Source organism: Augochlora pura, chromosome 4 (assembly GCF_028453695.1).
Source record: "Augochlora pura isolate Apur16 chromosome 4, APUR_v2.2.1, whole genome shotgun sequence".
NCBI classification, from domain to species: domain Eukaryota; kingdom Metazoa; phylum Arthropoda; class Insecta; order Hymenoptera; family Halictidae; genus Augochlora; species Augochlora pura.
The window spans coordinates 1,158,427-1,182,533 of record NC_135775.1 but is presented as its reverse complement, the minus strand read 5'-3'; the positions used below and the strand labels follow the sequence as shown (position 1 = coordinate 1,182,533).

The following is a 24,107-nucleotide window of genomic DNA, read 5'->3' as shown; positions in this document are numbered from 1 at the left end:
AGCGCGTTCTCCAGCGGCGAGACTTTATCGGCCGCGTGATCGCGCGCAACCGAAGGTTTTACATTTACGAGCGCGTTGCGATGCGCCGCGGCGCTGGACGAACGTTGGCAAAGAGGAATCGACGTCGTATAAATTATATCCCGATTGTAGAACAATGCGCGCGCGTTACGGTGTCCTATCAATTTTTCTCCCATTTTTTGGAGGGCAATTAATATTCGTAAGCCAATTAATATTCAACAAATCGTTAGGCCTATCAATCTTCAATAAATCATTAACCCTAGAAAGATAACCTACGTCGCAGAGGCGCCTGCGAAATAAACCGAAGACTGTTGATTTTTGTTAATTTTATAATTGCATAGAGGTCTAGTGATTTAAGTTGAAAATTACTTAAATTATAAAAAAATATAATATAAATGCATTTTATTTTTACAATAATGCCAAACCTTTAAAATGACTAGATTAACTTAAATAAATATCCATTGTTAGTATAAAATTGACGCCATAGAAAAGCATGCGCCTCTGAAGCGTATGGTTATCTTTTACGTACGTTGTCATATGGTTATCTTTCTAGGGTTGAACCAACTAATCTCCAACAAATTATTAACATCGAAAATAGATTAGCTCGGAAGCGACGACGTTTGTCCCAAAAAAAAAACGACGCGTCCCGGACAAATCGCCGGCCATTGGCGTCGACCCTGCCCGGTAGAATCCATCCATCGAATCGGATCCAATTAACGTCGTCCCCGTCCAAGAGAAAAGAAACAGGAGAAAAGAAAGAGAAGAAAATGAAGGACAGATAGCACGGTCGGACGAAAAAAGAGCAACGCGAAAAAAAGAAAAGGGTTGAGGGCAGGGGCGGAGTGTATTACGCGCGATCCAACGATGACAATAAATTTACAGCGTGGCGAGATCGGGCCGAGGGAGGGGGGAGAGGAGGAGGCGGTTATTAACCGGTAAGAAAACTGCGGGAAAAGAGCGGACGAGGCGGTCCGCCACGAAATTAGAGCTCTGTCTTCCTCCCTTGCGATCGTCGTAATAAATCATGAGATTCCGAAGAATTAATGGCGTGGCTTGATACCTTCGAGTACGCGACGAATCGGCGGGGGGAGGGGGGGGGGGAGGCTCGGTAAATATTCTACCGGCATTACGAATTGAATCGGCCAGGGCTGCGCGCTCGACCGCGCGGCACGCGAGCCGGCCCCCGGGTTGATTGCGGGACTCGAAAATATCCTGTGGAATTCATTTGTCGAGCATGAGCGAGATTATTACTTTCTGCTGTTTCGTTCGGCTTCGCGAGGGAGCGGGCGCGGGGCAGCACGAGAGTCGGTGAAATGGGATTCGATCGTCACGTTGTTAGCTTCTCTAGTCGAACAGTTAGTTAGCTGCGACGAGTGCACTTGTAATTTATTAATTTGGTAGTCTAATAATTTATTAATCTAATAATTTAATTATTTTTATCATTCAGTAATTCAGTAAATTAGTGATTTAGCAATACAGTAATCTAAGAGTTTAGTAATTTATTAATTCAGTAATCTAAGAATTTAGTAATTTATTAATTCAATAATTTAATAATTTAATAATTCGGTAATTTAATGATTTGGTAATTTAATAAATTCACTATTCAAGAAGATATCCACGTTGCAAATATTTCGCCGATAAAATTCATCACCCAGAACAATCGAATTCCAGCAAACCGCAACCCCATGACCAACAAGAGTTCCCCCCCTTCCGAGCGATACGTCTTCGCCGAATTAGGATTCCCGTCGTTTTTAGAGAGCCTCCGGCCCCGAAACAAGACGCACGAGCTGTCCCGGTTCGTTTGCCCCCTCTCCTATCTCCGGTAATCAATGCTCCTAATATCCTGACTAAACAGTGGCCCCTTGCTCGTTCGCGCCGCGGCCCGTAGGTGTAACCGCATTCCCGGCACGTTCCACGCTCGGACAGGCTGCTCTCCCCACGGTTTTTACCATGGCATCGATCCGCGACCGTCCTCCCCCTCCTCCTCCTTTCCATCGCCGTGCTCTCCTCCGCTTTTTTTCCGCCCCGCTTTCCTCCTTGCACACCTTGGGCAAGATTTATCGCCCGGAGCCGGCCATCGTGACCGGGCGAAACGAATTCGATAGGAGAGCATCGAAAGAGAAAAAGAAACCGAGAGGACGTACACGGAATCGATAGTCACTAACGCCGGCTCTCGGTTCTCTTCCTCCGGCCGCCTGATTAATTCCGCGTTGCTTGATTTTACGCTTTTTCTTTGCGGCAACGAGGATCGGAAACGTCGCTTCGAGCAGACCGCGGGGACTCCGCCATTTTTCGATAAGCGATGGACGTTTCGACGCGGTGAACGCGGTCGTCACTGGAATATATGGCTGACACGCAAATTTCTCACCAATCTTGAATTCTCATTTTTATTGTGATACATTTGAATAAATTGAATTTAATTAGAACGTTTCCCCACGGTAAACCCCAAAACACCGCGCGCGTAGACCCCGGAATCCGTGCGTGTAGACCCCAAAGTCCGTGGCGCGTAGACCCCGGAGTCCGTGCGTGTAAACCCCAAAGTCCGTGCGTGTAGACCCCAGAGACCTCGCGTAGACCCCGGAATCCACGCGTAGGCCATAGAATCCGTGCGTGTAAACCCCAAAGTCCGTGCGCGTAGACCCCGGAGCCCGTGCACGGCCGTTTACCTCTCACTTTCGCGGCAAACAACCGATCGAGTGCCGACCGATCGAAGGCAATTAACGCGAGAATCTGGAGGAAGTTCCGCGAGCATAGACGAGAGGAGCTGCTCGAACCGAGTGAGATTTAAGTTGGTTGGAAAAGAAGAAGAGGACGATGGAAAAAGGGAGATAGAAAAGGAGTGCCGCGAGAGTTAATCGGCGTAAGTTCCTCGAGAGCTCCACTCCCGCCATATTAGAAGCGCCTCGGGCGTCTCGAGAACCGGTGCCAGCCCGTGTTCGCCGTAATGGGCTGTTTTTTCGTCCCTCGATACTCGACGGTGTAATTACGTTGAACGCGGGGGAGAGAGACACCGGTGACACGCTGAGAGCCTCGGCTCCTCTTCCCGCGACGCGACGCGACGGCGACGCGACGTTTAAAACTTTAAAAGGTTACCCGAGGTTTTGATCGCGTTACCGCCGCGCACCGGACGTAAACGCCGTGAACGGTGGTTCCTCCTCCGGAAAACGTTAACCGTTTTTACTACAATTACGCTCCCGGCCGACGGCCGATCGTTTAGAGTCGCCCCACCTGGCCTTGCCCGCCGACGGGGTCCACGGCCCTTGTGAAAAACTCTCGGCGGAACGAGCTAACGCATCGAGCGCCGACAGTCGACCACTAAAATCCCCATGTAATTAAAATCATTGAATTAATTCAAGCGAAACAAAAAAGTTATTATAGGGGCTGGCAATGGAACTCTTTCGCGGCCGAAATATTCCAGTCAAATTCGATCTGTTCAAATATGCTACAATAAAAATGAATTTCCAAGATTGGTCAGAAATTAGTGTCATCCATATTTGGATAACGTATTAATTATTTTAAAAAAATTAGAAACCATTTCAATCCCTGGATATTTTGTTTCTGCGATCTGTTAACTTCGACTTGGAAAGAATTGAACATTGCCGAAAAATTCATTAATATTCCCTCACTTGCTATAGAACATGTCACTCCACTCGAAAAAATGGAAAAACCTTGTCTCGCATATCGCATATCGAGGATATCTCTTGATCTCCCGTGCCATAAATTCGAAATGATCTCGCACGCGTTTTATTGGCCCGCAACAGTTTAACCAACCATAAACGGCCGAAAAGCACGGTCGCGGTTTCGCGACGCGCGACAATAGGAAGATTCTATCGAACGTTCGCCGGTTCTATCGTTGGCGTCGAAAGATTTTACGAGCCGCGAACGCATAAATATTCCGCGGTTCCCTAGCGAAGCCGTGAAGCACGAGATTCTGGAAATCGATCGCCCGCCTGTTTCCTAGACTTTTCGCAGCGTCGCGGAAGCCGTCCGCCGTTTACGTTTAATAAATCCGTCATGAGCGCGGTCACCGAAATGAACGAAGCCGTCGCCTTCTCCGTTTAGGCACTTTATAAAACAACGACTGATGCGGAACATTTATTGTCAACTAGAATTGGCGCTCTGCTTATTCGTTCAATTCAATCAAACGACGTCAATTCGTGACATACAATAATTGTTTAATTTGTGAGAAACCTGGAAAGGTGAAATTCGAAGCAGAGACTCAAGTGTTTTGCAGGTTGCATAAAGACGTCTTTAAGAAGTTTCGAACGTGCTGTTACCTTTAAATTACAATTTCGCATATATCAGTTGCCTCGTCGCAGTTGACGAAATTAATAAAAAACTTGTCAAGACTTTCCGCAGCTATTTTTCCTCCGATTTCCTCGCAACCTGCAAACTGTAACAAACTCGAGTCTAATAAAAATCGAGTTGCCGCTGCGACAAAAAGTCGCGTCGCCCTATAAACAACGTAGCCAGCGAGCGCGTAAAATTAACGAACCCTCTCTCTCTCTCTCTCGCTCTCTTTGGTGCAGAGTCGCGAAGAACAATTTCTCGGCGGCGCATTCGACACAGGGCCGCGTTAATTTCGGAACTGCTCTGGCCAATATCCGCTCGAATCGGGGGGCCGAACTTTGCCGAGAATTTTACGGTCGACGGTGTACAACTGCCGTGAAAAATCTCTCTCCCTCTCTCCCTCTCTCTTTCTTTCTCTCTCGATAAAGATTTTACGAGCCGCCGTTATCAACTCGCTTATCGAAGAACTTGGCTCCTTCGGGAACGCTCTCGCAGATCTCGGTCGCAGGGATCGTGATCGCCGCGGAGACGCTTATCGACGAAGGGCGCGTCGCTGCACAGGCCCTTTGTGAGCGAGGCGAGAGAAGAATATCGATTGGTCGAAGCTGCGTAAACTCCTTCGAAAAAATCGCCGGAACGAATTTGCCCGTCCGTCCGTCGTCGTCGACGTCGTCGAGGAAACGTTCCTCGGAACGAAGTGGCTCGAAAAAGGGATCTCGAAACTTTTCAAATTACCCGCCGCTCGAAGCGAGATTTACTACCGGTGGCGAGTGGTGGGGGAAGAGAGGTCCTTTTCTTGGGAAATAAGTGTTTGGAAAAGTATGACTCGTCGCGAGGAAATATAAATAATTATTTATATTTAAGATTGTGAATCATAAAGTGTGATTTTCATACTTTAATTATTACTGTTTATTATAACTATTAAAATTAATACTGTTTATATTATTATTTAATTAATTGTAACAGTACAATATAATAGTATTAATATCAAAATTGTGTACGAGTGTGATACGATTTAATATTAAATCTATTATATTAAACTATTATATTTAATTAAATCCTACCATTAATCTTCAATAAACAACATCTAAAATAAATATAACCAAAAATCGCGATAAAAATCGTTATACCAGTGCTCTTATTTAACAGAGATTTCCGCGCGTCCGACGTATCATTGGTTCGTACCACTGTGCGTCACGGCGCGGCGGCGGCGAACGGAATGATTAGCCCGCGCCGCGGAGCTCCATGGGGCTGATTAAATTGTTAGTCGCGCTAATTAGCAGGATCGAGTCGGCGGGGGCAACGAATAATCGCCGGCGATATTTCGTTCGCGGCGGCGCTCGGCGCGTAACCGCGTTAAATTCATCCGCGTCGACGGCTCCACGGTCGTATTATCAAACGGACGTCAACGGGCCGCTCGTTAAGCACACCATGAATCATCTTCCGCGATCCGCGGGCTCTCGTGATCCGGCGGTGCTCGCCGGATATAGCGCCAGGGGGATGTATTCGGAATCCTCCGCGATAGCAGCGTTGCGGAATCACCGGCGTTCGAACGATCGATCCGTCGACGGACTTTAACCCTTTGGCGGTCCAGCGGCGACGATGAGGCGCCCCTAAATAATTGTTATGCCACGTCACGAAATAATTTTTATTTATTTCTTTATATTTTTGGGTAATTGTTGGGAGCTGTTAACCTGTTGCACGAATCGCAAATTGCAATACCATAATATATATAATATATAAATATTTATACGTATATTGCAATACCGTAATATATAAAATGCTCCGAGTTATATAAAATGGCAACGTCGCAAGGGTTAACAAATATCTAGGGTTTCCACTTAAAAATGCTTTCGACTGCAAAGGGTTAAATCGAGTTGGCTCGCGCGGGGAACGCATCCCTCGGGACGCGTCTAATCGCGAACTTTGACGCTCGAACGGCAGGCCGAGCTCGTCTACGTGGTACCACCTTTAACACTTTCGCCCAGAAAAAAGACGTCCGGTGGTTATTAAAAATAAATTACAGCCCAGATGTCTCTTATAAAAGGTTCAACTACTATAGGAAGTTATTCTTTTTACTATACTCAATTTAATCACACAATTCTTATTACTACAAAAACTATTCTTTACAATAAAAAGAACCAAAATTTAAGATAACTTTTCACCGCGTTCGAAATACCATAGCTGCGTTGAAATTGCTAATAAACAGACGTAGACGAGCACGGTAGTTCCAACGACAATTACCGATTCCTTTGCCAACTGCGTTCACCCATACGCGAACCATAATATACATATATACATATATACATTGCGCACGAGAGGGTAACTCTAGGATTCATCGCGGTCTGTTTGATCTCATTACGAGTTGCTTGACTCGCGGAGAAACGCGCTCTGTTTTCGAACAATTTACGACACGCGTCAGCTGCCGGTTTCGCATCGAAACGCCGGCTAATAATTTGCTTTGTTCGACGGGGCGCTCTGGTATTGTTTCACGGGGGGTTTCACGGGGGGGCTGTTCCCCGCGATCGCGGCACGCGACCACTTCATTTCACGGATCGAGTCATTGACAACGGGCCATGGATACTGATTCGGTTCGATATCCAATTTTTCCTCTCTCTCTCTCTCTCTCTATCTCTTTTTTTCTCTCTCTCTCTCTCTCTCTCTCTCTCTCGCTCGCCGTCTATCCGTCCCGCGGATCGAACTCCGGCCCGTTGATTCCACGGTAATTGGAATTAGCGCTATATTGTTTTAATAGCGGATAAACACCCCGCCCAGCGATTCAATCACGCTTTTAAAATCAATTTCCGCTTGGCCGACGCCCGAATATTCCAAAGCGAAATACAGCCGATGGTATGTTTGCCGGAAAACAGGGCGACGTTTTATAAGAATAAGGGGCTGCGATTTTTATTGTAATTTTTGATGAAGCGATTTTCTGAGTCGAGGAAATTCGTTTGTTTCGTCAGTGAAAATTGATTTGATTGTTTTCTGAAATTAAAATTATGCTGAACGGATCAGTTGACAATTAATTTTACGATCTCCTTTGGTTTTTGGTAGTCCTAATAAATTATTTTATTTTAGTTGAATTTCAAACCAAATTGTTGTATTTTATTAAATTCTATTCTCTGCTATTTTATTTTATTTTATTTTATTCATTTGTAGCCATTTTTTACAGGGTACGTTTTTAAACGTTGCATGGTTTAAACATTGACTTTCCGGCGGTGTTCGCGCGTTCGACGGTTTCGTCGACCATTAAAACAGAACGCGATCGAATATTCCCGGGGTGAATCAGCGTCTGCGATGCGCATTCCACGGGATTCGTTGAAATTCCGATAACCGATACAAGCGGGAACGATTCGGTTACAAAATTCGATAATAAAACAGAGGCGGAGGATAAATCCGCGGGCGTCGTTTAAATTTCCGGATCCGCGGAGGCGCGCGGATTGAAGCGAGTCGCTTAAAGAGCCGAGCACCGGAGGAATTATTATTTATTCTTCTGTCGACCGAGTGCCCGGCAGTGTCGCGATTTAAATTTCAAATCGACCGTGCTGCGGACACGTTTCTTTAATATACGCTTCGGTGGTTCGGGAAATATTGTTCTTAATGCTCAAGAATAGAATCGCGTTGAGGTTATGTTGTACGAAATTCGAGGTTATGTAATTCGAAATCGGTAGAGATTGTCTCGCCGTTGCTTTTACAAGCTACTAAAAAGACAACAGACAGCGGCGCTCTATAAGGCCGTTGTTGAAAGGAGGAACATGTCCGACCGCGCTGTGCACTAAACCCAGCAGATTCGAAATCGAAAAGGTCAGCATCGACCGAGGAGAGCGTGGAGAGTGAGAGGCTCGGCGAAGAGGTTCCCAGCAGCCGGGAGCGGGTATATATCGGGTCAGCAACTCGCGTGGGCCACCGGCGTCGACGATTTTAATCCCCCAAAGTATCACCTGTTACACGAAGAAGACACCGGGAGCGTGGGCGCCCTCAATGAGAGCTCGCGATCGCCGGGAATAATACGCGTCGACGAAATTAGCCGTCGAGGAAAATGACGGTCGGAGCTGTCGATTTTGTTGGACAAAAGTGGAAGAATGACTGGCAGAAGCTGTCGTAAAATTATTAGGGATACTGAATTATTTATCTATTAAATTGTGTTCACTAGGGATCATATTGTTTTTTTAAGAGTATGTAGAATGTTGGAAGAATAATGAAATAATATTAAAATAATAAAATGAAATATCGTCTGGAATTCGATTAATTTCTGCGATTTTAATTGCTCAGAATTAAATATTGTTTTTTTTTTAAGAGTGTGTAGAATGTTGGAAGAATAATTAAGTAGTAGTAAAATAATAATAAAATGAAATATCGACTGGAATTCGATTAATTTCTGCGACTTTAATTGCTCGAAATTTAAGTACTCAAAATTCAGACTATATTATAGAACATTTGTGTTACTGACTGTAGATCGGCCATGCCGACTCGCACGTCGAATAAGCGTCGTTTCGACGGATGCTGGCCCCCTCCGGCCGCCGAAAACGTGACGGAACCGGCCGCACCGGGTCGGTGGAGGATCGATATTAACTCCCGGTGCCCCGATAAGAGTTATCGTCGGCTGTTATTGGTGGCATCGACTGCTTCCGGGCAAAGTCCCATCCTCCATCGCACGCCGCGAATAAGAACACGGCTCGAGAGAGAGAGAGAGAGAGAGAGAGAGCTCGGTCTCCCAATCGGTCCACCGAATTCGGATCAAACGGAGTTGCTGGCGTGGCGCCGATTTGTCACCGACGTCAAATCCTACCAAAAGATCGTTCCCTCTCCGCGCCGCGCTACTTCTATTCTATTCACAGATTAGAGCCGGATCCTATTCCTTTTCAATGGCCGGCGGAATATCCTTTGATGGACTTTGCGTCGCGGAACGGATTCCATCGGACCCTACTCCGTCTGCGACGAGCATCGTTGTGTCCGGAACCGAATGCTCTCGGACGCGGTGAAGACATGTTCCCATCGAGACGTTTCAATTGTTGTACTTGCAATTGTTGGAGGATGTCAAATGATTTTTATCGTTTTATAAAATTATTAACGATGATTTTATATTTTCTTATTTAGAAGTTCACTAAGTTCTAAAACACACGTCCCACTGGATACATGTTAATATTGTTATATTTATATATACTGTTAACTATATCGTATTATTAAGTTATTAGATTATTAGATTATTATTATTATATCTTTTAAAATTTCGCTGAGTTCTAAAACACGACTCCCAATGGATACATATTAATATTGTTATATTTATATATACTGTTAACTATATCGTATTATTAAGTTATCAGATTATTATTATTATGTATTATTAATATTTTATGATATTGTTTAAAAAATATTTCAATGTCAAAGCTAACGAAATAAAGCAGTTCCTTTGGCTCGCGAAAGTTTCTTCGATGGATAAAATAAGGTAGTATAACAAACGGCCGAATATATAGCACTTTCGATATTCGAGCGTAGTAAATTATGGCAAAAGCCTGGCGAGCTTGAAAATATGGGGAGAGACGAGGTCGCAACTGCGGCAAATTGAAAAATGGCCACCGCACGCGTAAGAGAGTTTGCAAGCCGAGTGAAATCGTCTCGTCTGTCGAGCATCGAACGCGCACCTTCTAGTTTTATACTTCTCAATAATCGCACTGAATTTGCTATAATATATCGACTACAGATGCCTTTGCACTCGAAGCCATTTTAACTGTAAATCTGAAATAATATTTCTGTTTTACAGTATTTCCATTTCAAGCGACCAAGTGTATTTTATATATAGCAAATTAATTCTTGTGAATCATATCAACAGTTTTATGTTAAACAATTTTTCTAAAATTAAACTTTGTTGCTACAAATATTATTTTAGAAGCTGACAGAATAATTGAATAATTTTAGTGGTGCCTCAGAGTCGCCAATCGAGTGCAAAGGGTTAGGTCACTAAAACTGTGAGTCTAAAAAATAAACGCTCCAAGCAATAAAGAGATAATCAAGTCCCGTTAAAGTTATAAAGCACGAGCTTCTATAAATCGGTCGCTCTTATTCGCTGGACCGTTCGAACGAGTCTCCCGCGTTACGTTTAATAATCCAGTTGCGAACGCAGCTCCCAAAATGAACGGTGTCAGCGTTAAATTGGTCGGGCCGTTTAAACCGACTCTCCGCGAGCATGCTCAATATTTTGAACATCGTCCCGGGATCGGAATTAGAGCGCGTCGCATCGCGGAAATCGTTCGCGTAACAATGACTCGTCCGAGGAAAAACGCGGCGATCAAAGTCAGCTGAGAATATTAGGGTGTCCCATCAGTTTCTTCCTTTTTTCTTTTTTAAAATCAATAGACCATATTTATTGTTTAACCCTCTCGGTACCAGCCGAAAGAGTAGAAATGTTTAAAACTCATATGAAGTTTGATAAAGTTTCGGAAGGGAATTGCAAGAACTTTGAAAAGCCTGATAAATGACAAATTCAGGAAAGTGATAAGATTGTTGTTTAATAAAAATATTAAGAAAACTATCTTTTCAATAACAGCCAACAACGATATATCGTTGTTCGCTACTGAGAGGGTTGAACGATTCTGTACCCTCATCCTATGAATGTCAGTACCATCCACTACCTCCCGCACACTATATCTTACTATATTTTCGTCGAGCACACTCTCCAGGTCATACATAACACGTCGCAAAAGGAACTTATTTCGCCTAAATATTATCAACGAAACGTCGTTGTTTCGTAGCGGAACCTGAGCGCGAAACGCGTCGTTTATTAACAAGCACAGGGATTTCTGTCGACGGACGATCCCTCGTTCACCCCGGCTCCGACCATTGTTCCCTTTGTGCGGTTCGGAAAGCGCGGGATAATGAAGCGTTTAAAGGCGGCCGGCACTCGATAGGAAATTTCGCGTCTTAACTTGCCATTCAGCAACCGCGACGCGCATTGAAAAAAGAAAAAAGGGCGGACGCGGCTGAAAACACCGCGATGCATGTTCCATCTGAAGCTGAGAAAACACCGCGATTCATCGCCGGGGACACATTCAAGAATCGGGCACAAGGAGCGAGAGACACTGAATCAGAAAATATGCACTTCGTTTCCACTTTGGAGATACGCGTTTCATTGGCGTGTGCCTTCATTGCTTGGTTAGCGCGTACGACGGATGCTGAAATTCGAGAGGTGCTTGCGAATAGCGTTGTCGCATTGAATTCTAAAATTTACGAGAACGCGAAGCACCGGTTGATCGATTGTAGAACGTGAAATTTTCGTTTTTAGATTGTTGAACGCGCAGCTGGAATGAAGGAGGTTGAGCCGAGGACTGCGGTCACTGGGTTTTTTGGAGATATGCACTGGACGACTCAACGACGCATTAATGACGTGTATTTTATGTCCATTTTTATGTTCATTTTTATGTCTATTTTTATGTCCATGAACGTGTTACTTTATAAAATTGACGTTCTCAAGATTGCTTGTTTCAGACGATATTTTTTGGAACGTCGTTAAGATTTCTTAAAAACGTCCCAGAGCAAAATGTTGCTTAGCAATTTCTATAATATATTCGCTGATATGCTTATTCTAGTGTTAGATTTCCTATGAAGCTCGAATAAATATAAAGTTCAGGAAATTGCCAAAGACTAGGTGATCAAATAATATTAACTATATTCCGTTTTTCGACTGTTAAATCGTAGCTACTAGTTTGTAGAGTAAAGGCATAAAACGAAGTCGAGTGAAACGTGACCGTCATCCGACTTTCGAATCGCAGTCGCCGTACTTGGCAATAAATAATTGAAATTCGCGTTTCGACGAGCATCTACCCCACGGACACTGATCTCTCTCAGCCCCTTCCTAGACAGCCCGGACTGGCGAGGGCAGCCAGTGCGTCGTCCCGCATAAAACCGCGCGGCACGGAAGAAGAACCGCTGCTCCTCGGGGAGCAGTGCCAGTTCCGATCTGGCCAGCGATTAATCAGCTGGCGAGAAGTCTCGCGTCTCGCCGAGCGGCACAGCCGCGGAAAAGGGTGAACCCCGAGCGAGCCTGTTGCGACGGAGACTGTGCCGAGCCTGTTGCGACGGAGAATCTCGTAGACGCGTACCTGTTACGCCGTCGGGACACGGCTCTGCGTTCCCGTTTTTCCCGCGTCGTCCTGCTCTCGCTCTCTCGGTGCACACTCCGACTCTCCTCGCGGGATCTCCTCGAGGACGACGTAGTTCCCTCCTCGCGTGCAGAGGTAAACACGGTGTCCGACGGTGAAGGGTCAAAACGAACAGAGCAGGTGACCGCGGCCAGCGATCTCGGAGAGATAGAGAGATTATGGTTCACCGTGTTCGCGTAACGCGGTTGCACTGCCGGACGAACGCGACCGTTCTCGCGTCGCGACGCCGCTCTGACGGACGCCGGCGTCTCGTCGCCTCGACCCGGCCGTACCAGGCCTCGCGCCCTCTCCGGCGCCCCTTCCACGAGGATACTCCTCCCTCCGGGGGCAGGCGCAGGCGTGCCAGCCGGCCGGCCGCAGGTGACGCGCCGCGAAACCCTGAACGCGGCCACCTACGCGATATCAACCCGCGCCTCGCGCTCCTTCTGCCTCGCCTTGCCGACCGCGTAGCCAGATGAGGCAGGCATAGCGAGGCAGAGCAAAGCAGAGCGAAGCAGAGCGATCTGAGCAAGCTGAGCGAGTTAGAGCGAGCGTAGCAGAGCGAGCTGAGCAAGTTAGAGTGAGCCAGAGCGAGCCAGAGCGAGGCAAAGCGATTCAGAGCGAGCCAGAACGAGGCAAAGCGATTCAGAGTGAGGCAGAACGAGGCAAAGCGAGGCAGAGTGGAAATATACCATGGGAACATCTCGAATGTCTTATGAACATCCTAGAAACGTCTTGACAAACCTGCGAACGTCCTACGGATATCTTGAGCGATCTACAGACATCTAGAACGTCCTAAAAATATCCTAGCAGCATCTTGAACATCCTAAGAACACCTCAAACGTCCTTAAAACGTCCTAGAAACGTCTTGACGAACCTGCGAACGTCCTACGGATATCTTGAGCGACCTACAGACATCTTGAACGTCCTAAAAATATCCTAGCAGCATCTTGAACATCCTAAGTACACCTCAAACGTCCTAAAAACGTCCTAGAAACGTCTTGTGTTGACAATAAATTGTCTTCGAATCTTACGCATTTCCCAGGCAATAAACCTTGATTTTCAATTTATGGTTACCCTGTTCCAGGCACCGTTTGACAAGAGCGACCCGTGGTGAACGCTTAACTCTGTACAACGAAATAGTGCTATGATACGGGGCAATTCGTAAAATCAACCCGCAACTAACCAGCAACCAGAGGGAAACAATTACGCGCGGCAATGTCGCGCGTTCCACCCCTCATGAAGCCGTTCCCGGCCACATTTACGAGCCTGACCACACTTAAATTCTCGCAATTCCTTGCTAACCTCCTTCTTCCTCTCTCTCTCTCTCTCTCTCTCTCTCTCTTTCTCTCGCTCGCTCGACCCGAGCACCGTATAAATCTAGACCTGTAATAAAATTTAAGAGTAGTCAAGGTTGTTGCAGACGACGATACGGACTGGAGGATCCACACCCACGCGATCTCGTTTGTTTAAAACAACCCTCGTGTAGGCGTTTCTGACGCTCGAACTCGTGTTTCATCCCTTGTAACGCGCGTCGGATAAATAAGAACGTCACGCTTCGGGACACCTTGTACGGCGTCTCCTTACACTTTAAAAAAACGTAGAACGGAGGGACATTTCTTAACACTTTACCGACCGGTAACCTATAAATCGGCTTTCTCTTGCGATCGGTAGCTTTGTGAATCGATTGCCGTGATAATTAATAATTTATTTTACTTGTTATTGAGATAAATATATTAAATGGTACTACCGCAGGCTTCGATATTGTTATATAATTTTCTAAATGCTAAATATCTCTTGCGATCAATGAAATAAATAAAATCGAGATAGAAACGAAAATTTAACTTAAAGTGTTCAGAATTAGAGAATCGATTTAATCGTTTCGTGTTTCTAATTTTGTAATAGAGAGTCGGGGGATACATTAACCTTTTGCTCTATAGTGTCGTATTCGACTCGTTATGGAGACTTGGAACACGATCTAGTATACGTCATGCAGCAGCTTTCAATAATTCAAATGTCAGTCGATTTATGGAAAATGGAACCTATATATAAGGTATAATAGCAAATAAAATATCAAAGTTTGAAGGGAAATAATTAAATCTAGAGATCCGTATACCTTCCTTGCGATCATTCAAATGTCAGTCAATTTATGGAAAACAGAACCTATAGAAAATGTAATAACAAATAAAATATCAAAGTTGCACGGTAAATGATTAAATTTAAAGAACCATGTACCTCCCTTGCGATAATTCAAATGTCAGAAAATTTATGTAAAATAAAACCCATACGAGATATAATAATTAAAGGATAGGAATAAAAATAATAAAATTCTGAGACCTGTGAATCAGGTTTTGCAATAATTCACCTGGTGTTAGGGGAGTATTTCGAGCAACTTTTCCACTGCAAAAGCTATTCGCGCAACATCGGTAATTTATTATCGACTAAGCAGCGAATCGGCGGGGGTGCTGATTGTACTTTCAAATTTCCGCGGGATATACGGTGGAAACACAGTGACCCGATTTCGAATGATCGAGTGACAGCCGATCGATCCGCGCGGGAAATTAAATTGGATCCATTGTAGCCGGTCTCTCATTGATCTTGCACAAGGTGTACAACAATGGGGAAATGACGTGGGCCCGCGATACGGGCTCTCATTACGCTGCTACAGGTGAACACGTCGTGAAATATTGTTGAAATCGCGCCGCGCCGCGGTTAACATTATTTGCGTCCCGATATATATTCTATACAGTCAGTCCCATAAGTATTCGTACCCTCGTGCCAAATCGGTTAAACGATGAAATAAGGCATAAAGGTGGACCCACTAAATACTAGAAAATTAATATAAAAATTAATATAAAAAAGCTACTGTAATATACGATTTTTTAACAAAGTCTACAATGGTACGAATACTTTTGTTATTGCGCGCTACGAGGAGTAAAATCAATATATTTTTGTTAGTAGTCAATCAATTTTGTTATTGGTATAAATAATCTTTATACGTGTGTTCATTCATAATAAAAAGTTTATTGCAAAATCTTACACGCGTCCTTTGATTTCAACAAATTTCTCTTATAAGCAATGTGGGGACGAATACTTATGGGACTGACTGTATAATGTCTATATACATATATATATGTATATACCTACGCAATGGATCGCTTCCGCGTTTCTGACGAAGTCCATGTTTAATAGCCACGGCCCTCGGAAATCGCGTGGTTATGAAAACGCGTGCTCGCCTACTCCCTGATTAAAATTTCCTCGCTCGCACGCGCCCGCGCGCACCACGCACCACGCACCATGACATTTTGTCTACGCTCGTCCATTACGTGTTGCAATTTCTGTCGCACGGGCGTTCGACTTTCCACCGTCGAAATGTTAAAGCGAAAATCGAAACACCGTGAAAATTGCCTTGTCGCGTCACGAGATCGTATTTCCGTTAAAATTGTTGCTTGCATTATATTTCGATAGGTTGTTAAAAGTCTCACTGTTCTACCAGTCACGAGACTCGACTTGTAATAATAATAAAATAATATAAAATATTAAGCGATGGCAGAGATAACAAATAATTATAATAAAATGTAAAATAGATAAATTAACAAGTAAATACAGTAAATAGAATAAAACAAATAAAACAGTTAGAATTAATGAAATAAAGGTAACAACAAAAAGTCAAAGATTAACGTTGCTCTCACCGCGAACGTTACAGCAATTTTTGGTTTTTGCAATCACGTGTAACAACTTGTCTCGTATCTTCCGCCTTTACAACCGAGCGTAATAGTTTTTCCTCCCCTCGGCTTTTACTTCCAGAAATAAAAATAACTGCCTCTTTCATACTTTTTACAGTTACTGTCCCGACGCTACAAATTTCTCCAGGAAGTTTTTACACCGGCAATTAGACGCAACAATTACTTTCCTATCTTTTCGCTGCGACAACTTTGTCGCGCGCTCCCCCTTTACTATTTTATAGGGTGATTCTACTTCTGCGATTAATCCTTTCCTCTCAAGTGTCTTTAGTTAAAGGGGGACACCGAGATTTATTTAGACCAATCTGGGCGTTAGAAAACATCGTTTAGGTCTTATAAGTAGGACTCGGGACGTTTTTAAGACGTATTTAAGACGTTTGGTGTATGACATTCGAGATATGTTAGCATTGAAATTGTCAGCAGGTTTATCAAGTTTTATGTATAATAAGAGGGCGTATATAGTATTTGTAACATTATATGGAATATTATTAAAAATGTTATTTTAGCAATTTTAATATTAAAATTATTTTACAAATAAAATATGCAAAATCGGTTATTTTGCCCACCTTGGTAGATGTAGCGGAGGATAAAAATTCGTGGCTCGCCTTATACGATAAATATACAGTTAATTATGCTAATAAACAAAGATGTAAAAGGCACAGTAATTGGCTCCGCATATTTTTAAAAAAAGCCAAAGAGCAGCACGTAACAGCAATCCACGCCCATTGTGATCCGCACGCGGGAAGCCTGAGGGAGCCGATACGGGAACAGCGTCGGCTTTCTTTCGATTCCCTTTCATCCGGAATGGAACTGTCCGCGTTCCCGCGGTTCCGCCGGCTTCCCGTAAGCGGCGTATCCTTCCCGGTCCCCGCGACGAGCGTCTTCGAAGTCGCTTCATTAAATCCTTCCCCGAAGCCCCGTCTTGTTCCCCGGGAAAGCCAACCGCGTTCCGCTTCCTTTTTTCCACCCTTCCCTCCACCCCCCACCCCACTTCCCCGCCCTACTTCCCCCTCCCTCGTCCCTCGACCCACCGCGGCTCAACCCCGGGCGAATAATACCGAGCAGCGTTTCTTTTCGTTGAGCAACAGCCAAAGGAACGACGGCCGCGCTTCCGGAAATTCGCTTCCGCGACGGAAAGCGTCGTTTCGACGACTCGACGGTCGGCGAAAATCCTCGCGGAATTAATGCGCGCCGGATTTTTCAAGAATTTTTATGGCTGCAATTATTCTGAACGTACACGTACATAAATATAATTATAAAAATAAATGATGGGAATAAATTTATATAAACATCGCCGTAGCATCGATGCAATTACCAGCGAATATTCCATCCGTCTTCCATTTATTTCGTTTCTCCCCTATTTTATCTGGACGATTAAAGGGCTCATAAAGAGGAATAAACAGTTCCTCGAACTGTCTTCATTACGTTAATAGCTGCGTTTGTTGGAAAAGAGGATCGACCGAAGCGTAGTTGAAGCAGCGCGGAGGGAGAGAGAGAGAGAGAGAGAGAGAGAGAGAGAGAGAGAGAGCGGTGCATATTTTAAAGCGGAAAAACTGTGTAATTAATCGGGTGGTCGGACAGTTTTGTAACAATATTGTTATTGGCACGTGGAATCTCTCTCTCTCTCTCTTTCACTTTCGCGGACCTTTACCAGGAAGCCCGTCATTATGTCAGCTTTGTGTTGGGTTTATTACGACCCTCGGTGATTGAATTGTATGGGCAAGTTATCGCCCACCTGAGGATCGGCCTTTAAACTTCCCACGCCGCGGGCGATCGTGATTAACGACAGAATGTTCTACGAGACTGCCGGGGGGGTATAGTGCTCGGCCAGATTTTCGTCCAACTTTTGACACCTGTTTTAATAAATGCTCGCCGCGGCGCCGTCCTCTCGAACGGTGTCCTGTTGCCGCGCGAACGTCCGACGACACACGATCGCTGTAACATCGGAGACCGTGCCCGCCAATTCGACCATTTATTTTAAAGCCAGTCCATTTATTTTAAACAAGGTATCGCCTAATTTGCGATTAGGTTAATCTTTACTTTTGTATTTGTAACCAGAGAATATTTAATAGTTTTAGAAATGCCAAGGCTTCGTTCCATTTAAAATTAACTTCGATTATGGAATTCGCCAATTTATAAGACATATTTCCTTGCAACAATTTTAATAGCTTCCTCGATTATTTCTGGTCTATTCAGTGATTTAACTTAGCTAAAATCCACGAAAAAAAAGCTGTAAAAATCCATAGAAATAAATGACTGATAATAGAACAATTTCAAGACGATGGAAATATGAAGAAAAAGGACAAGCTTCCATGAAAAATGGCTGGCAAGAAAAGGACGTGCTTCGCGGTCTATGAAAAATGACGCGCGGTCCCGCGAAAAATTAGTTTCACCTGCTGAAAGTGGGGTTAAATGTCGAAAATAGAACGGCGAGAGAATTTAGCGGTTCGAGAGATGCGTGGAGGAGCGCGGAGGGTGGCGTGGGGGAGACGAGGGAGGGGTTGGAAGTCGAGAGGGATATAAAAGTTCCAAGAGCTTACCGGGCACGGCGTAACGCGAGCCTGGTAAGAATAATACCGGCATGACAGCCACGTCCCAGCCTTTTTCATCGAACTTTTGATTCTATTATTTCGCCAACAGCCGCCCCCTCCCCTCCCCACGTCTTTTCTTTCGCGGCCCAAAGCTCGGTCAAGTACCACGTATATACGTTTCGCGATCAAATCCTCGCGAAAAACCCCGGTTACACCTTCCGTTCTTTTCCGTCCGGCTATATTCGTGTTTCTACCACTTCGTAACTTTCTTTCAACCTTTCCCCGCAAGATTTCTCGCTTCTCGATGCTACCGCGCCGGGTGCCCAGGTGCGCGACGAATTTTTATTAATTTGATGTTAGTATAGCGTGTTCAAATAATTGTAGAGATAAATTATAGAAATGTAACTTTCAAAAAATGAATTATAAAAAAATAAATAAGTAAGTAAAAATAAATTACATAGTTGGAGTTATGGAAATGAATCATATAAATATAAAAATAAATTATAGAAATGTAACTTTAGAAATTAATTGTAGTAAAAATAAATTGCATAATTGGAATTATAGAAATGAAAGATATAAAAATATAAATATCTAAATATCTCAAATTTAGATATAAAAACAGTTTTATAAAATCATAGTTACAGTCCAATTTATCTGCTTTTAACTGGAAATATTATTTTGACCGATCAAACGGCTATCTTAAAAGACTGTAAGCCATCTAAAATTTCTAAATAATCGATCGAATTTTCATAGTCACCGTGTATCTGTGCCAGGAGACGAGCCGCTTAATTTCGCCAAAGCCGTGGAGCACAGGGAAGGGAGACGCTTCGTAGATGCGCGGGGTGGCTTGCGGTCTCGGTCGGAGAAAAAAGCTTTTGCAGATACCGGCAGGCTGGGGGGGACAAGGGGGCGTAAAGGGATGTAAAGGAATCCGAGGGGATGAAGGTTAACACCGTCCAGGTGCCGTGTTATTCCCATCCCCGGATTTGCTCTCTCGTGACGCGGATAATATTCCCCAGCTGTCCTCGGCCGTCAGCGTCGCTGCAAAAAGCTTCGACACACTCCGACCCACCCTCTCTCTCTCTCCCTCTCTCTCTCTCTCTCTCTCGCTCTCCTTTTCATCTCTTCCTTTTTTCTTCGTTCGCCCGGTTGTTTTCCGAAATCGCGAAAGTGTTCGACAGGATTCCCAGCAGCCAGATATCTCCGCTCTCTGTTTAACCCTTTCGCTACGGCAGGCCCGTCCGTTCAAGCACCGTCACTGAACGGAAGCTCGCGATCGTTTCGACGTTTGCAATTTATCGCGCGACGCGTTTCAGGTGAAGAACGATTTTTAAAAAATTCTAAGATGCTTCAATAAATTTTCAGAAGCTTCAATAAATTTTAAGAAATTTCGGGAAATTTTGAAAAGCTTTAAAAAAGCTTCAAGAAGCAGATAATTAATTAAGAAATAATTAATCTTACATATGCAGTTGTACACTCAGATAACACTTGTGCACGCATCGTTTCGATGCCGCAGATATGCGACGCTCCGCTTGAAAGGGTTGTTAATTTTTTTTTTCTAACAATTTAGTGGGATCAAAAAAATTCTAATCATAGCAATAGTAAAGAGGGTGGTTTGGCAACGGGTTGAGCGTGCGACGATTCTAAATATTTGAGAGGGGTAGTTCGTTATACGGAGCGGACAAGCCCATTCCGCATTCGCGAGAGGGATAAAACCGGGTCTCCATATTGTTTCCGTTTCACGCGGAGCGAACTTGTTCCATACAGAAGCTGTTCCTCCTCGTTTAAAAGAGCCGCACTCTGCATAGTAAACAGTTTTACCGTGGCATCGCTTTTTAATTTCCACGCGAATGCGTCCCGAATGCGGCGACGAACAATGCGCGCGGCCGCGCTGAAACGTCTGAGAGCAACGATTAACAAATGTAAACCGTGTCTCGCTGCGGTCGTGGAGTTTCTAGGGGGTTTAGGGTGACCCATGGATTTGGATCAGAACGAGAGTAAATTCTGACTGAAAATTAATCGACGAACCATGTAAATTAATTAGTGGATGCAATAAAAAGGTGAAAAGAATTTAGAAAGAATTTATTTAAATGGAAAAGGAATTTTGGTTATTATTTAATACTTGCTGTACTTATTATTTAATACTTGCTATACTTATTATTTAATACTTGCTATACTTATTATTTAACACTCGCTACATTTACTATTCAATACTTGCTCTACTTACTATGGACTAAAATTGAATTATCAAAGCACCGCGTTCGCAGTTTTCGCAGAATGTTAGACAGCACTCTATAAACGTAAATTCGAAACAGGCAAAAATACTTGAAAAATCGGAGAGAAATTCTACCGCATCGGACGCGCGGAATCCGCGGTCCCCATCGATCGCGTTCCACGCTTTTCTCCCGCGAACTCGAAAATCTCCTCGCCGGCAACGCATTTCCGCTCCGTTCGACGGAAGACCGTGCGTCGACTGTTCGTAAATTTCCGTCGATCCCCGCGAGCGTGTTCTCGCGCGCGCAGAGAGCGGCGCGTAATTAACCGGGGAACGAGCAGCGAGCAATTATCGAGGCACGCGACAATATTCGCGCAGTCGGCCGGGCCACGAGCATTTCGTGGCCGACTGCGTCTCCCCGCGCGGAATTTCAATAATCCCGGCCGCGTCGCGCGCGACGCTAGTCTTTCGGGATTTCCAATTCTCCGAGGCGTCGCTCGCCGAACGACCGTCGAGGACGGATCGTCTCGCGAGAAAAAAAATCAAACTCGACGTTCTTTTATCTATTCTCGCAGCGACGAAAATTCTTTGTAAATATCGAAGCACGGTTGTTGCTATATCGACTCCACGTTTCTTCTGCAATACACTGAATTTTGAATTTTCTTAATATTCTAGGTTTGCTTTTTATGAGCTTTTAAACAAAGCTTAGCAAATGAAATTCGTTCAATTATCTTCGCTTCGCCACGCGTTTTCTTGCGACAATAAAAGGGTTGAAAGGACGTCCGATTTGGATTTTTAGGACTTTCGTAAGTTTTCTCGAGACGTCTGAATATCCAGCACTAGACAGACGTTTTTAAGACGTATCAAAGACGTCCTCGTCCCATCTGGATCACTCTCGTGCTAATCGGCTTTCCAACCCCATAAAGATGAAATTTACGTTCCCGGGGTTCGATAACAATAATTTGATATTTAATCGACGGCATTGTTTTTTTCAGCAAGCTCTAGTCCGCTTCGGTTCGTCAAAGCGTGAACAGAGAGAAACCGTCGTCCGCGATAAAGAGTGACGTTTAAACAGACATCGAGGTCAGGACGTCGTCGTTCCCTTCGACGGACCGTCGTATACTTTTATCAGCGCCTTACAAGCCCCCCCTTGCCGCCCGCGTCCGCCCCGGCGGAGCGTTCTCGAAAATATTAAGGTCGGAGAGTGACGCGTCAGCTGCAATTTCAGATAACGCAGGTGAAGCGACGCTCTGCCAATAAACACGATGGTAATCGAATGAAATTTTTATCCGCTTGTTCCGCGAGAGACGAGCAACGTGTATACAAGGGCGTAGATTTTTCGAAAATCGACGGGGAAAAGTCGTTCGAAACGTGTAAACGCTATAGCTGCGATAAATGTTTTATTCCAACAATGGACTCTTATATAAAGTACTAGCAAACGCCACCAGATGGTTTCGTTCTTTGTAACATTTCGTTTGGGGATTAAAAGACGAAGAAAAGTTATTTTTTTTGTTTTATAAACCATATTGGTTTGTAGTACATGCTACGTATCAGAGATGGCGCTGTACGTGAAAAATGATTTTCCCTGTTTTCCTGCTTTTCTGTTGACATTTTTCCAGAATTTTGGTTGCTATAAACCTCACGCGCGTTCCGGAGTTATAGCGTCAGGAAGGAAAACCCGACTTATTTTTATATATACAGATAACAACTGCTAAAAGTGCCTCGCACAATATCACGGTGATTTTTCGCGAGTGGAGCTTCGGCTCCCGGTGAATTCCTACGTGCTTAAAATTGATGTTCGTCACGGTTCTCCGCCAGTTTCTGTGCAGCTTCTCGAGATTGGTTCTGAGAAAATTCGACGGATTTCCCGGGTTCCCCAGAGACGTCGGCCGAGCGGATGTATAAATGACAGTTAACAGTGTCTCGCGTCTTATCGTCCCGTGGAAGAGTGACGGTAATTGCCGGCACCGCCCGTATTTAAACGGCGACTACGAAAATCCCGGCGAAACGTTCTCCCGTTCGCGTAACGCTCGCGTTTCACTCGCCGTTTTCCATCCACGATCGGCGTGTCTCTTCTCTCTGTACAGGCGTCGAGACACCTCTTCTCGCGTGGTCGAATCCGATTAACCCCTTGCCATACCTTGACGAGTCTGACTCGTGACGAAAGTTTTGTGCCAAACATGAATATCACGAGTCTGACTCGTTATCGACATTTGGTGCCAAACATGTATATCACGAGTCTGCCTCGTGATCCTAATCTCGGGTCAGCTCAGGCCCATTCTTGGTTCTCTTGAATGGGATTATATGTCCCCGTATAAGACTAATAACGACTATGTAACTCAGTCTTAAGGTACTGTGTTTCAAATTGTACCACTCGAGCTCCACCGCTCGACACCTCCCGCAACCGTTCCGACGGCCAAGTTTCAGAGATTTTCAGAGATTTCACGGCTTTTTCAGAGATTCGCGGTAGTGCAAGGGGTTAACGAAACCCAAAACGAGTTTGACTAAATAGACTTTCGATCGCCGCCTAATGCGCGTTACCCGCATGTTGACATTATACCGGTTATAATCTCGTTCCACATTTATTCTAATGAGCCCGCGTAACCGCGTCCGATAGGGTGCAGGTATCTTTTCTATCGCGGACGGCGGGCCGGACCGTCGAAATTCTCCGATAAACGTTGTTCCGAAACAGGCGTCCCCGTCGCAACTGGCACGATAAGCCGAGGGACGCGAGACAGAGAGAGAGAGAGAGAGAGAGAGAGAGAGAGGGAGAGAGTTATCGGCATCCCAGGGCCGTTCGAACAGCCGAAACTTCGTCCCGGAGAAATTTCGGCGTCGGAGCCGGCGCTCGGGTCTAATAAGCCTCTTAGCGCCGGGAACAGCGTCGTTCCGCGTGTATCTTCGACCGTCTAGCCGGGGACCCGGATTCGAGGGGACACGCCGATACCTTTATCGGCCGCGTGCGCCTCTCGTAAACTCCGCGTTTCCATGTAAAGCGGCGCCGAAGGGTGAAGAAAAAATTGATTGGAAGTATGATAACCGGCTTAGATCTACTCTCTCTCTCTCCTCTATCGCACGGGGATCGAGGCATCCCTTATTCCATGATGAGGTGAAGGATCGTTACGGGAAGAGAGAGAGAGAGAGAGAGAGAGAGGCGTGTTTACGTCCGGGATCG

At 44.8% G+C, this 24,107-nt stretch overlaps 1 protein-coding gene across 2 annotated transcripts in view; it reads right to left on the bottom strand.

Annotated features, from left to right (window-relative positions):
* Nucleotides 1-12,713, bottom strand: part of LOC144469555 (uncharacterized) — a 124,659-nt gene extending 111,946 nt beyond the window's left edge. For both annotated transcript variants that reach the window (XM_078179972.1, XM_078179973.1), the window contains exon 1: nt 12,405-12,713. The gene's annotated coding sequence lies outside the window, so the exon portion shown is untranslated. The remainder of the gene's footprint in view (nt 1-12,404) is intronic.
* Between the last annotated feature and the right edge of the window lie 11,394 nt (nt 12,714-24,107).